Genomic DNA, 14,645 nt, shown 5'->3' on the forward strand with positions numbered 1-14,645 from the left:
TCCGACGATATTCTCTGATGAGTTCATCAATAAGACAATGATGAGTCTTGTTGACTGCTGTAAGTGGAAGTCCAGTCCGAGCTCTGTCCCATACGTTGAGGTTATTACCGCTGTTTTCTTCATTACGAGCACGAACAACTGAAACATAGCACGATCCTGATGTCGATATAATCGTCATCATACACAGCTTTCATTCTTCTATAGATTTCACTTGGAAGCATGCTTTTACAGCACGCTGTTGCTCAGGTAACTATTTAATTAGCTTACACGCCGCTATACTACACTTGAATCGGCAAAGCGGGATAGCCGATCGCATAATAAGCATAACATGTAACATCTAAACCGAAATTGAGAACATATTAAAGAAATCGGTGGCATAACTTTTCAGCACAACCTCGTGAGCTGATTACAATAATAACAACAATAAATGGTTATTATCACCCGGAAACGCTGTAAAACTAGTGAAATTCAAATTCCTTATTCATACCTCAATCAACATTAGCTCAAGAGTGAAAGAAATATGTGATATGGTAAAACAACTGGCTACTTATTCACCGATTCTTATTGTTCATCATCAAGTGTCAGGGGCACTTAACAAGTTGCGTTAATAGAACAGATAGTTAAGATCAAACGATGAGCGGTACACTTCGTCACAGGATTATTTAGTTCTCGGGAGAGCGTTAGTGAGAGACTCAACAAAATTCAGTGAAAGATGCTACTTCATCCACGTATCTCGCACAGAATGATCAAAATGAGGAAGTAAGAGAAATTAGGGTTCATAGGGAGGTTTATCGAAAATGGGGGAAGGGGGGCTACGGCGGGGATGGGGGGGGGGGGGTGAGGGGTGACGGCGGGTAGGGGTGTATAGAAGACAGAGCCAGAGTCACCGGGAGTACCTTCTGCAAAACACTACAAGGAGACTTGCAGAGTAAGGATGTAGTAGTACATGCAAATGTTTAGAATGTTCTTTGATCGGCAGGCCATGCATATTAATTTCTTCGGTAATACCAGGGTCACCCGGAAATTAATGCAACACATTTTTTCTCCTTAGCCAGCAACAATGGTACGAATGCGAAACTTTAGGTATGCATTATTTGGAGTTTCAGGACTGCGGAAGTGGGAGTGCAAATTTTCAGCTTCCTCCGACAGATAGCGAAGCTGCACCAATGTTTCAAGATGGTGTCTGTACTGATACACGTTACAAGCACGTGTCGTCGTTAAATTTCTCACTCTGGAGAAAAAAAAACTGTTGGGAATATTCGCAGTTTGAGGAGCATCTGCATTCGATATAATTAACGTTAGGTGCTGGGCAAAGGGGATGACGTAACTACAAAAAGGCTGTTCGGCAGAGATCCAGTATTTGCAGCACTAGGGGAGGCCATCTATGGCTGTCACACATGACAAGTTGCAGCTTGCTGATATGCTCATTCGTGATACCAAAAGGCAGCACCATCACTTCTGAAGCATATGTGAACACATTAATCAAGCTCAAGACGCGCTTCCAGCGACTTCGACTACGTAACAACACACGTGCGAGTAATTCGGAACACACCACTAAGCAGGGGTGGACAATGTTTTCCCATCCACGCTACAACCCTGACGTAGCTCCCTCAGACTTCCACTTGCTTGGGTTATTAAAGGATGCAATTTGAGGATGCCTAAGAGATGATTCGTACACTGAAGAAATGGCTTTATGATCAGAACAAGGAGTGGTACCCAAACGGCACACAAGCCCTTGTGTCTCGTTGGAGGAAGGCCATAGAACGGGAAGAAGATTACGTGGGAAAACAGGGAGCGCTGAAGAAACATCATTATTTTTTCTCTGTACGATTAGTTGTGCTCAATAAACAACAGCTGAAGAAAAAATGTAGTTCATTACTATCTAGGTGACCCCCGAACACCACAAAGAAGATAAAAAGCAAAATACCAATAAATCGAATGAACATATGAATTTCAGTTGTCTTTTATGTTACACTTGTTTCCTCGTTATTCCCTACACTCATTCGGCAACTTACTTATATTTAGTATAATAACCTTACAGGTTAGTCGATTTTTCATTAGACTGACTCAAGGACATAGCCAAGGCTTACTTTGGGCCGGTATTACACTATCAGATTTGTTGGACAAAGTTGGTTTGCCCATTATATTGGACGTGGTATAATAGGGAACGTTTGTCAAATATCGCCTTTCGTCCATTTTATTTGATCAGATCTAGTGCCTCGCCCTAACTATTATCAAAGAAATCGTTGATCTTCTGTTTACTGCAATGAGAAATGTAGCCGCTAGAAGCGCTAGCATGTAGCATCGCTGAAGCTGTCGGACATCTGATGTATATCAAAATAGCTTCGAAATTTACATGGTGCGTAGCATCTACAGCGAAACTGATGATATGTACGAGGTAGATGAACTATATAACTTGCGACATCCCGAATACAAGAACAGAGTAAGAAGGAAATGGCAGAGGCCACTAGCCCTGTAGTACGGCTTGATGTATCCACGAGGATATAAAGGAAAAAAATCGACAATTTTTGTAGAAATTAAAATACTGCTTGATGACTATAGTATGCAATGAATAGTAATTTGCCTTTTGATATTCCTCCTTCAGTCCTTTATAAAGAGCTTCATACCTTTCTGCTGTTATTTTCGTCAATGTGCACTGCGGTATTCGAATGCTATACTGAAAACTAGAGTAGCTTTTACCATTTGCAAGAAGTAGCAATGTTACTGTAAGTCTGTCTTCTGCGGATATGGCACTTTTTAGGTGAGTGTTCTGCTTGGTAATACGACAAGCTACTTTGCTGAGCACGTACTGAAGTGTACTATCGTCTATTCACAAGTAATTTTCATACGACTTTACGTCCTCGACTTACAGCTCCCGTAATAAAATTTATTGGATGCTTTTATTATCCCGCTTTGAAACGCACTGCTTCACCTTAGTTCATATTCTTTTACCACTTTTCCGCCCATCTTCCAAATGTGAGCACAGTGCAACTGTACGTAGCACACGCAACTGCAAGGCGTAGTAACAAGTTGTTATTCACCATTATGAAAATTTTACGAAATATTGGGTGCAGTGTAATACCACAATTTTGCGCCTCGTCAAACAAGTTTGTCAGAGATCTTTGTCCAACATTTAATCAAATTTCTGCGCCTAATATATCTGGTACGGTAATAGCCCCCTTAGCCAAGCCCAACTACTGTACACTGTTGACCTTTCTTGATCTCAGTTGTTGCTTTTTTAAGCAGTTTAGTTCTCACTTGCAGGTGAATTTAATGTGAATACTGCTGTTTACATTTTTTGTGCTATGTGCTGTTGTGACAATTTCTACTTACGAATAAGTTTTTAACAAGAAAGAAGAGAAAAACCGATTTTGCTTCTTCCATTTGCGTTATGGTAATTTAAAAGTGTACACGCACTTCTATAATAACCTAATTGCTTATCCACAACTATTCAATATTAGCACTGGAGCCGTTATTTGGAGACTGGTAGATAATTTGGGTTGAAATATTTTAATATTTACAATATCGATGGCTGCATTTCTTTTAGGAAACGAGAAAAAGAAAAGCTGTCTTTGGTTGCCCAAATGACAACATATTGCCCAATCCGGCCATCTGGGTGGTACCAAATTATTAAAACCAGTTGTGATGGGGTATGTGACGTTCGTTTCCAAAAGATTTTTTTTCATCGAGTCATCGGGCTTCTTGAACTCGTCCGAGCCGACTGTGTCCTGCATCCCGGCCCCTCCTTTTCGTATAAAATTCGTTTACGCTCTGTAATGCTATAATAACTGAACCCAGGAATTCCACGCACAATAAAATCTTAAAATATTAATGCATTCGTGCTCTATCCGATGACCAGAGACGCACCATTAATTTAAAAATATCCAATCTCAGAATTTCTTCTTTTGTTGTGATGTATTTTATTTTATTTTAAAACAATGTTCAACAACCAGTTATTCCACATTCTCCACCGACCGGGTTAGTTCTGCACGCTGAGATGCTGAGATAGCAATCCCTGGATTCTGGAGGTGAGGTGAGGTGGTTCAAAATGGTTCAAATGGCTCTGAGCACTATGGGACTTAACATCTATGGTCATCAGTCCCCTAGAACTTAGAACTACTTAAACCTAACTAACCTAAGGACAGCACACAACACCCAGCCATCACGAGGCAGAGAAAATCCCTGACCCCGCCGGGAATCGAACCCGGGAACCCGGGCGTGGGAAGCGAGAACGCTACCGCACGACCACGAGATGCGGGCAAGGTGGTTCAAATCGATCAAATGTTCAAAAGGTTCTGAGCACTGTGGAACTTAACATCTGAGGTCATCAGTCCCCTAGAACTTACAACTACTTAAACCTAACTAACCTAAGGACATCACACACATCCATGCCCGAGGCAGCATTCGAACCTGCGACCGTAGCAGTCGCGTGGTTCCGGTCTGAAGCGCCTAGAACCGCTCGGCCACCGCGGCCGGCTTTCAAATCGATCCACCAGCTACATTGAAAATGGATATCTTTGGTTTCCCATAGCCAATTTAGGTGAACGCCGGTGTTTGGCCCTCACTATAGGCCACAGAAAATTCTCCCCGAATTCATTTCTTTATTGACAGATTCAAATCCACTGAGCTCCATCGTAGGTGAGCAGACTCTCTCTTCGGAAACTTCCAACACTGAAAGTCACACTATAAATAAATTCTCCTCATTTATTCTGATTCGTTTATCTGCTGAAGTATTTGTTAATGCAGGAAATGATCTTTCTGCACTGCAAAAGTGACGGATGAATACTTAAATGAGGAAATATGGGAAAGTGTAAAGTTGAATAATTCCAGATCCTTTGTATTGTCGTAAATTTAATCGTTCCTCATCCTCGTGGGAGCGTGCAGTATCGTCTTCCATGTGGGGATCCCACTCATATTTCTAGCGTCGGCGTCGTCTAATCGCAGAAGTCAGGGGTGTCTAGGCGTATACGCTCCAAATTTGAAGCTTCAGGAAGCAAAATTGTGGTTTCTAGGACTGAAAGTGCAAGTAAAAAAGCATTCTGTAATTTCAGAAAACCAGTAACATAAGAAAATGGCACGGAAGTGGGAACATTGTTGAATACCAAAATGAAAACACAAGACTGGTAAGTATTTTATTGACACCAGAGAAATATATAAACTTGAACAAACAATAAATATTATAACAACCTTATCTGTCGTATAAGTAGAGGTACGTACAAAACTTCACTAATTTTCATCGCAAATTCAGCCATGATGAAACAAACTCGGAAATTTCTAGAAAACTTCCATCAGAAACTAGTTACAAAGTGGCAATCAAATAACTATACGAACGACCGAAAACAAACGCAGAATATCATATAAACTTCACGTATTGTATTGATATCAAAAAGAAATATAAACTTGAGAAAACTCTGAATGAAACTGAAACATTTTTTAGAAATTGCCTTTTCAGAGGCGAAGCGAAAACAACTATACTATTGACAACACCAAAATCAGACAGGAAAGAGTATAAACTCGAAACTTTGAAAACGGGAACAAACTAATACTGCAAACTTTCGTCACGGGATAAGTCCCCTCCGGATTCACTTTATGAATCATTCCCATCACACATCAAACATGATCGACTTAGTTCTTCATGTCCCTTGCAAATTGGACGGCGCATGTGTTGTTGAATTTTTTATCCTTTTCTTCCGTCGTACATGTGGCATCTCCTTTTCTTGAATTGGGACGACGGACCAGAGACTGAGTGAGTGGTACTTTCTTCAGTTCCAAGAACCATCCGTATTCAAGACGTAGGGTTTTCCTAATACTAACACTAGCTTGCCTTTGCTTCATCTGACATTCAGCCAAGCTGTACGCAAGAATTTCTAAAAATCTTGTCGAGGCAATTTACTTTTGCTCGAGTGAATAAAACTCAGCTGTTCACTCCTATTATATCCAGCATGTCACAAAGCTATCGCATGGGTTAACCACAAGAGTAACCTCTCCGTTGCGTAAGAGTGACACATACTGTCGAAACACTCAACTCCTACTTCGCCAAATTGTTGAACTCATGACGTCAGGTGTCCGTTTTTCAGGATTTATGGTTCCTGAATCATACATCGTGGATAAAAGGTATTACGTTTTTGTTCTTCTTTTCAGCGAAAGAGATGAGTATTTTTCCGGGTGGTAAATAAATCTTGATGTCGTAGGATATGGAGACAACAAGAGTGAGCTTACGAAAAAAAATGGCTCTGAGCACTATGCGACTTAACTTCTTAGGTCATCAGTCGCCTAGAACTTAGAACTAATTAAACCTAACTAACCTAAGGACATCACACACATCCATGCCCGAGGTAGGATTCGAACCTGCGACCGTAGCGGTAGCTCGGTTCCAGACTGTAGCGCAAACTATTTGTTCACACTTACATTGCGATTCGTATTTCTTATGTTTTCACACAGGCGAATGACTTGCAAGTAGTATATTAGCAAAAGAAAGGAGTTCTCCCTCTGAATTGTATTTTTATCTCCCGAGGTGTCTCTCCGCAAAAGTAAAATGTTCGAGTGTTCGTGTCTTCAATCCATATTTACCGTGTTTTATAGGGACGCACATTATGAAGGGACACTTTCCTCTGAAACTAAAAGAGTTTCATCAATAGTCATGTACTCGGAAGGGGTAAAATATGTACCACAGTTTACAATGAAAATGTCGCACATATGGCGAATGGTGGCTAATTCCTATCTCCTTCTCTCATCGCGTCGTTGCTTGTAATCAAATCTCAAATGTGAAACAAGGAATTTCAGATCGGTTATTGGAGTAAAGACCATCTAGATTAACATCATAGTTCTTCTTAGCCTCCACAAAGAAAGGCAAATCCGATAAGAGCTTTCATCTCTACATCATCAGTGTGTCCAGTGTATCTCTCTAAAGCCTGTCTTTTACTGATTTCTTAATTATTGTGAAGTACAATTTCCTGAGTAATATCCTCACTCATGAATAATACAAAGAAGAAGAGAGCAGCTGTGTCTTCTCGGGCTGCCCCTTTTGCACCGGGAAGGTGACTAACGACGTTGCTTTGGGCAGTTCTGCTTGCAGAATTTCTGAACGTCAGAGTTGTCCAAATTGTCTCTCCACCCTCACCTAAAACGAAATTTCTATCTTCACAGTCGTATAAATCTGGCTGTTGTAAGGTACCTCCAGTTTCCTGAAGAGCAACGATGAACTCGTCAGATACTTTACCGCAGTGTGAAAAAAATTTAGTCCTCCATATCTGTACATTTCCTCAATATCCTCAAGCGGCTCTTCTCTTTTGTCTCTCCCACGGTGCTCCTCACCGACGGACCAAGAACCTCTCTTTCCAGCGACCTGACGTCTTCTCAACAAAAGAAAACTAGAAACTCAAACGTTCAATTCAGGTTGTAAAAAATAGTACCTTTCCAGAATACCAGTGTTCTCATTACCAGTTTTATCCATACTCAGGCAGTGTAAATAACGCTTACATAGCTCAAATGAGTGAAAGTCAAGCAGGAAGAAAGTTTCCACATGTGTCAATTTCTTTACTCTACTTCCACGTAGTGTCCTCTCGGACCCTAATTACTTTTTCCCTACGAAATAATAGAAAAAATATGGATTACTTACCAGGGGGATCGATGCTGCCTCACAAGCCTCTAGAGCACTACTGAGGAGGCGGCTGTTCAAGAAGGGGGCCGTGGTAGGCAAGATGGTGACTAGGCAGGGGAAAGAATGCGCAAACAACCAAACAGCTTCCCGGGGAGAGCAACCAGAGCTCAGAGACATTGTGAATAACAATAACAACACTCAACACTCAATAAGCACTCAAATGATCACAAAAATTATAACAATATAAAAGATGCTTGTCAAAATGTACGAAGCATGACTCTCTACATGAGCAAGGCCGGATGATAATCCTTAAGATATAACATCCGGTAGACATCAGCTGTCTAAAACCAATGAAGTAAAACTTGAAATCGCGTATGATGTGTGTATTTCCGTCATGTTGCTAAGAGGCCTATGTGGAGTAAGCAGCCAATGGAGACTAACAATACATCTTTCGTGTGAACTCATTTTTATTATGACAACCCGCGAGTGTGGTTTGACACTTAACGTGGACAACGTCCCGAAAGCTTGGATTCCGTAACTTTCGATCTACATAATGGAAATATAATCATTGTAAATCTGAAGCTGGTTCAAATGGCTCTGAGCACTATGGGACTCAACTGCAGAGGTCATTAGTCCCCTAGAACTTAGAACTAGTTAAACCTAACTAACCTAAGGACATCACAAACATCCATGCCCGAGGCAGGATTCGAACCTGCGACCGTAGCGGTCTTGCGGTTCCAGACTGCAGCGCCTTTAACCGCACGGCCACTTCGGCCGGCAAACCTGAAGCTGCATCTATATTGACGTGAACCAGTAGTTGCGAATAAAGCACCTTCATACTGCTATGCGGCTTTCGGAAACGTCTCATCATTCTTTACGTTTTAGTTGTTATAGCTTTATTATAATTTGAGTAGTTACTGAGTGTTGGGCGTTGTTACCGTTATTTTAAAAAAAATATGTTCCTTGGGCCGGCCATTGTGGCCGAGCGGTTCTAGGCGCTTCAGTCAGGAACCGCGCGACCGCTACGGTCGCAGGTTTGAATCCTGCCTCCGGCATGGATGTGTGTGATGTCCTTAGGTTAGTTAGGTTTAAGTAGTTCTAAGTCTAGTGGACTGATGACCTCAGCTGCTAAGTCCCATAGTGCTCAGTGCCATTTGAATCATTTTTCGCCAGAACCTTACATGGGCAATGGCAGATTCAAGACATTACCGTATCCCGAAGTGTTAAGTCTGATTTCCCATTTAGTTGGTATTATCTGTTAAAAGATGATGTCCCTTCTCCTTGCAAATTCAGATCCTTGAATTTTGGGATGAAATATCGCTACTAATATTCCTAATGCTTCTTAATTCACTTCTTTTTTGTATTTACACTACTTGATTGTGTTACATTGCTTTGCCGTCAACTCGTTATCTTACGTGAGCTAACTTCACGACTCTCAAGTACTCTGATGAATCGCCATTCAGCCATGGAGTTGCCACTAAATAATATTAGAAGTAACCAGTCCTTCTCCGCATCCTGTGCGGTTTGTGATGAAGGTAGTCCGATGTGTGCTGCATTGCTGACTGTTGTGTTATGCGAGCTCACTCACTGTTACGAGGTGATGTAGAAAGTAAACTCTGGATTTAACGTTTCACCTGAAGGCTAAATATTCTTGTATACTGAATCTTTGCTTACACAAAAGAGGAGATTTCGTCAATGCACTGTTGGATGCTGTAAGCAGATATCTAACAAGCTTGTTACAATCCATTGCCTTCAGGAACTAATACATTCACTGTGCAATAGAGAAATACTGGGTATGCACACCGATTTCCTTCATTGCGCTACAGTTATGAGAGATGTTTGTTGTGAGACATTCTCCGCTCAACTCAAGAGTCTGATCGCGCTCCCAAATTGTTCTGGGCCAACAGAGTTACACATTCTGCATATCTTGAAGGTATTAGGTCTTAATCATCCCAATTTTTTGTAGTAATCAAAGATTTTCTAATCACACAGACAGCTCTGAATATGAATGAAGATCATGGCGCCAGTGATGTAACTGGGACGAAGGCTGCTTGGTGTCAACACGCTTAAACATTTGAAACATTAAGTAAATCACTTTCGAAGAAATATTGAAATGTTCGTTAATATATTATTCGTGCGTCACGGAAAAATGTACATACAATCACGGCATTGTCGCGTTCCTAGAGAGACACTGTACATTGAGTGCTGGGTCATAATGGCTATCCGACACGCCTTTGCAAGTGAGTGACATATAACCACAAAAGAAAGGATCACTAATTATTGTCAGTGATTCTGATGGTCAATTAAGGAAACGACTTACGAGATACGAAATTTTTAGTTTCTAAGGCGTTGTTCTACTTGATGAAAACTTCGAGGTACACATTGCAGTTGTTTGTATTTTGTACATCGGTATGTAGACATCTACTGCAAAGCGTCGAAACGATTTTCCGACATTCAAAATGTACCACGGGTTGTATTAGTTTATAAACTATGCAAATTCTCTTTATTTTAGATTTTAGTAAGCTTTTCTCACATGATACTTCATGAAGTATACTTCTGTTAATTAGTGTATTCAATCAGAACCACTGTACAACGAAACCCCTGACTTGAAAATGCTTTTACTTTTTGCGCAGAACGTGTTATATTTGCCAGAGAAAAGACTGCACTGCATGCCAGTGAAGATCACTAGATAAAAAACATCACGTAGGTGATTTTCACAAATCTGAGAAGTTTATTAGGAGTCACTCCCCAATGAAATCTGTGGTGGTGTATTCCACACTGTAAACACTTCCCCCGTTAACTACATTGTAAAGAGTGAGATCTGCGCGGATACATGTTATCGTGGTGCATACAATTTCTTTCCTCCTCGTTAATTGGAACAGTAATGAAATCGTTACGCAATGGGCTTTTATAGTGATTAATTTCGAAATTAACATGTTTACACTGATTGTTTAATTGGTGTTTTCACGTACATGCGGGCAACTTTGTATGACCCGTATTTCTGGCAGCCGTGTCCACTAAAGCTCGCTACGCATGGCCGACTGTGCCAGACATTTTTATTCGAAATTAATGTCGGAACGACACACCCGCATAACTAGAGACCCACGACAGGCCATGCATAGTTAGTCGTTCTTTTACTCTGGAATTCAACGATTATAAAGTGTCTATAAATGCTATTACCTTCGTACATTTTACGTACCGATTGCTTCAGTATGCTGCGAAGTCTCTAAAAGGAGCCATTGAAAGCTACTACTAACAAAAATTGTCAATGTTCTTGGTGGCACCACGGCGTTCCTCTTCAGAGTTGAAAACATTCGAGGCTCTCTGGGAAACGCAGAAATTGTTATGTGAACTAAAAAATCAGAAAAAAGCGAACCATTTCTTGTAAACCAAAAGTAATTAATGATACGATTAACTTTTATTTGGTCGGTGCAAGCTGTAAGAAATATTCTATATAGCATTATTTCTTGCTTTAAATATTATCAACTAATTATAGTGTTAACTGCCACAGCAAAATTTTCGCCAGGTAAACGTTCCTGTCCTGTGGCAAAAATATTGAATCAAAACAGGGTTTTAGGTACAACATGTTAACGTTCGTCACTAAACTGTCATCTTACTTAGATGCGTTGTAGAACTAATAATGTTGCCATTAATAAACACTACGTCTGGGCTAGTTGGCTGACTAAAGACCAGAAGAGATGTACAGTTCAAGGAATACGTACTCGGCGAATGCTTGGATGACAAAACCCTTTTTGCTTTTCCTGTGAACACAACCGGTTTCAGGCATCATATTCATTATTTTCTATGCACAGCACGATATTCCAAACCAGTTGTGTTTTATGGAACAATGGAGGAGATTCTTGATAGGAGAGATGGTAGACAATCAGGCATTTCCCGTACTACGTAAAGTGAACTGCAGTATCCCATAGTAAATAAACGTCTGGATCTGCAGTACAAAGTGATGAATTAATATTGGCCAGTTATACATCAGTGAATATATCAATCGACACAACAACAGTGCTGGTTACAATTTTCGAAGCGATACTGTCCACTGAAAATTCTTATCGGTTGCTGAAAACTGATGAGGCCTTATACAAATTGTGTTTTAGAAACATGAGACGTATTGAAAGCAGTATTTAGTACCAACACGAATGTAGGAACCGGAATTTAATATCTAACGCTGTAAAAGGGCTTTAAGTTATGTGGACGCATAGAGAAATGTGGAAGAGTCACAAAGAATTATTGAGGAAAGATGTTTGTAAAAACCCTTAAAAAACTATACCAGAAGTGGGGACACTTTGATTCAATTGCTAAGAGAATTAAAGAGTGAAAAGGAGATATGAATTTGCTGCGAAGATTATCAAGGATTGCACAGTTCAAAGAAAATTTGATTGGTTACCACCTCGAATGTCAAAGAACTCTATTATTATTCGTTTGAAGGCAATCAGACTCGGGAACCATACACATTAATCTTTGTTTCAGACTTCTCATAGAACATCAGAAGAAACTGCAACGTAGGGGTACGCCACAGAACAATTGCTACGAGACAGTTGTAACTCCGTCACTACGTCCTCGGTTTTGACATACTGAGACCTGTGCCATACAAGGACAAGGATACAAAATACGAATACTCGGGTGTCCACAGGAAATTGAAACACACAACCGTCCCTCCAATCCTTAATTACACTCCATATATCATGTTGCTTCGAACGGTCAAATCTTCAAGTTTCAAATATGATAAACAGATTTTAATTTTAAGAGAAATCGAGCGCTACCATGAAGAACAATCCATCACACTTATTTTCTATTGAGAGAAGCGAATCGTCTTCACGGATCAACAACAGCACTTTTTAAACTAAGTATTAGCGTCATGATCAGTATGATAAGTTGTGGTCATTAATAGTGTTACTAGGCATACAGCGTCATAAGAAGTGAAGCAGTGCCGGCAGGTTATCATGGCCTAAAGCACGTTACAAATATCGCACTGAAACTGTGCCATTTCTCTTCGAATGCAAGCCGGAAATCACACTAAAATTACGCCGTTCCTTTTAGAATGTATGTTGTTATACAAGTAAAAGAGACGGAAACATGTTCTGTAGCGCTCTCTCCACCATAGGTAACTGGAAACTATTGTCATGTGCTGACATAACGGTTATCCGTGCTAGAATCAAAAAATGGCTCAAATGGCTCTAATCACTATGGGACTTAACATCTGAGATCAGTCCCCTAGACTTAGAACTACTTAAATCTAACTAACCTAAGGACATTACACACATCCATGCCCGAGGCAGGATTCGAACCAGCTACCGTAGCAGCAGCGCGATTCCGGATTGAAGCGCCTAGAACCGCTCGGTCACAACGGCCGGCTCGTCCTAGAATTAACTCACACAAGGAGCGCAACTATCTGTTTCCGACTGCGCACGCTTTGATACAACATTACCCCTTCCGGACTATGACTGTTACGTTGCTCACAGCACCACGTTATTATTTTTCTTTGAAATTGTGCAAGTGTACGGCATGCGGATTTTTTCAGGCGCTGATGCCATAACTGGACCGTGGTTGAATCGTTCCATACACAGACTGACAATTCGTGGACCTCGGTTTCCTTCTCACTGTTAGCATCTTTCTTCGTTTTATTTTATTCCTCGCAATATTAAACTATTAATTATAAAATTCAAAAATATCTTAAGTTCAGTTTATTTACGTAAAGTTAATATATTCAATTCAGTTACGATTGAGTATCCCTTTAAGTCAAAAGGATATGCTACATGTTGGTAAAAAAGCGAGTATACGAGGAAATTTAGTACAAAATCTTTTTCTGTAGATGATCTGCTAAACAGGCCCTTCCTCAGTAGATTACGGATAGGAGAATGTGCAATCTCAAGAAATAGGAAGGTCTACTTTCAAATGTAAATCTAACAACAGAGGGGCATGGGACGATGCTCACCGATCTAGCTCACGTAACACTGAAAACTTTAGGTATATTTTCATCGGCGTTTTAAGTATCCATATCCACTGTATAAGCTGGAATACTCAAACACTCATAAAAATCTAGAAGACGATTAACCCCCAACTATAAATGTAATTGAAGAAGTTCTAAAACCTCATAAAGCTAGTGGAGAAGACTATTACAGCAGAAATTTTGAAACGGTGTTTACGAAAAATAAAAAATGACCTAAAATTAATCTTCGAGAAAATCTAGAAAATATAAAATCTGCCAGGGCAGTAAAAGACGGCCTTCATACATTCACTGCATAAGGTAGGCAGTAAACAAGATGTTATCAACTACAGAAGAATTTCTTTGCAACGACTTGCATATAATGTATTTTCAACGATTACAGTAACTAGATTAGAAAGAATACTGGAGGCTAATATAGGTGAATATCAGGTTGGTTTTTGGAAGGGGAGATCATGTTCTGAATAAACATTTAATCTGAAGTCAATCGTTTGCCACAGATTACTGAAGTCTAAATATGTTTCTTGATTTCCAATAGACCACTGATTCCGCTGACACAAACTACAGATAAAATTAAACTATATGAGTTGAAGCTGGCTTTTGCCCCTTTCAAGTTCCTACAATATTTCGCCTGGGTGAGTCGTAGGAAATAGTAAAACACTCTCTAAAGCTTTAGGCCTGGAGTATGATGGATTCTAGAGGAACCGTTGTCGTAACCGCGCCTTGGCTGAATTGTTCGCAATAGGCTCCTAGCCGTGACACGAGGCGGAAGTGTTAGGCACTCTAGTAGCGATCCGCAGGCGCGCTTATGTTTACTCATTACTGCGCCGTTCTACATCTCTATATTCCTTCAAGTTCTGACCTGCAATGCCGTTACCTAACCGCTGTGCGACTGCAATGACAACCCTTCAAGTGGAACATGAAGAACCCTTTAACGCATGAAATGGAATATTTCGTATGTGACCTCAAGATGCTGTAGGAATTAACTTCACCATCACGAACAGCATCTTTACAGCAAACTTCGTAAGTAAGAAGTTTGTGCTGATGTGCGACGTTCCACCCAGGGACAAATTCAAACACCCAGATGGC

General features: G+C 40.4%; 1 protein-coding gene across 3 annotated transcripts in view; it reads right to left on the reverse strand.

The window, feature by feature from the left end:
* LOC126248163 (lachesin-like) overlaps positions 1-14,645 on the reverse strand; it is a 1,464,009-nt gene that overhangs the window by 603,748 nt on the left and 845,616 nt on the right. The gene's annotated exons all lie outside the window — the stretch shown is intronic.

This window comes from Schistocerca nitens, chromosome 1, assembly GCF_023898315.1.
Source record: "Schistocerca nitens isolate TAMUIC-IGC-003100 chromosome 1, iqSchNite1.1, whole genome shotgun sequence".
NCBI classification, from domain to species: domain Eukaryota; kingdom Metazoa; phylum Arthropoda; class Insecta; order Orthoptera; family Acrididae; genus Schistocerca; species Schistocerca nitens.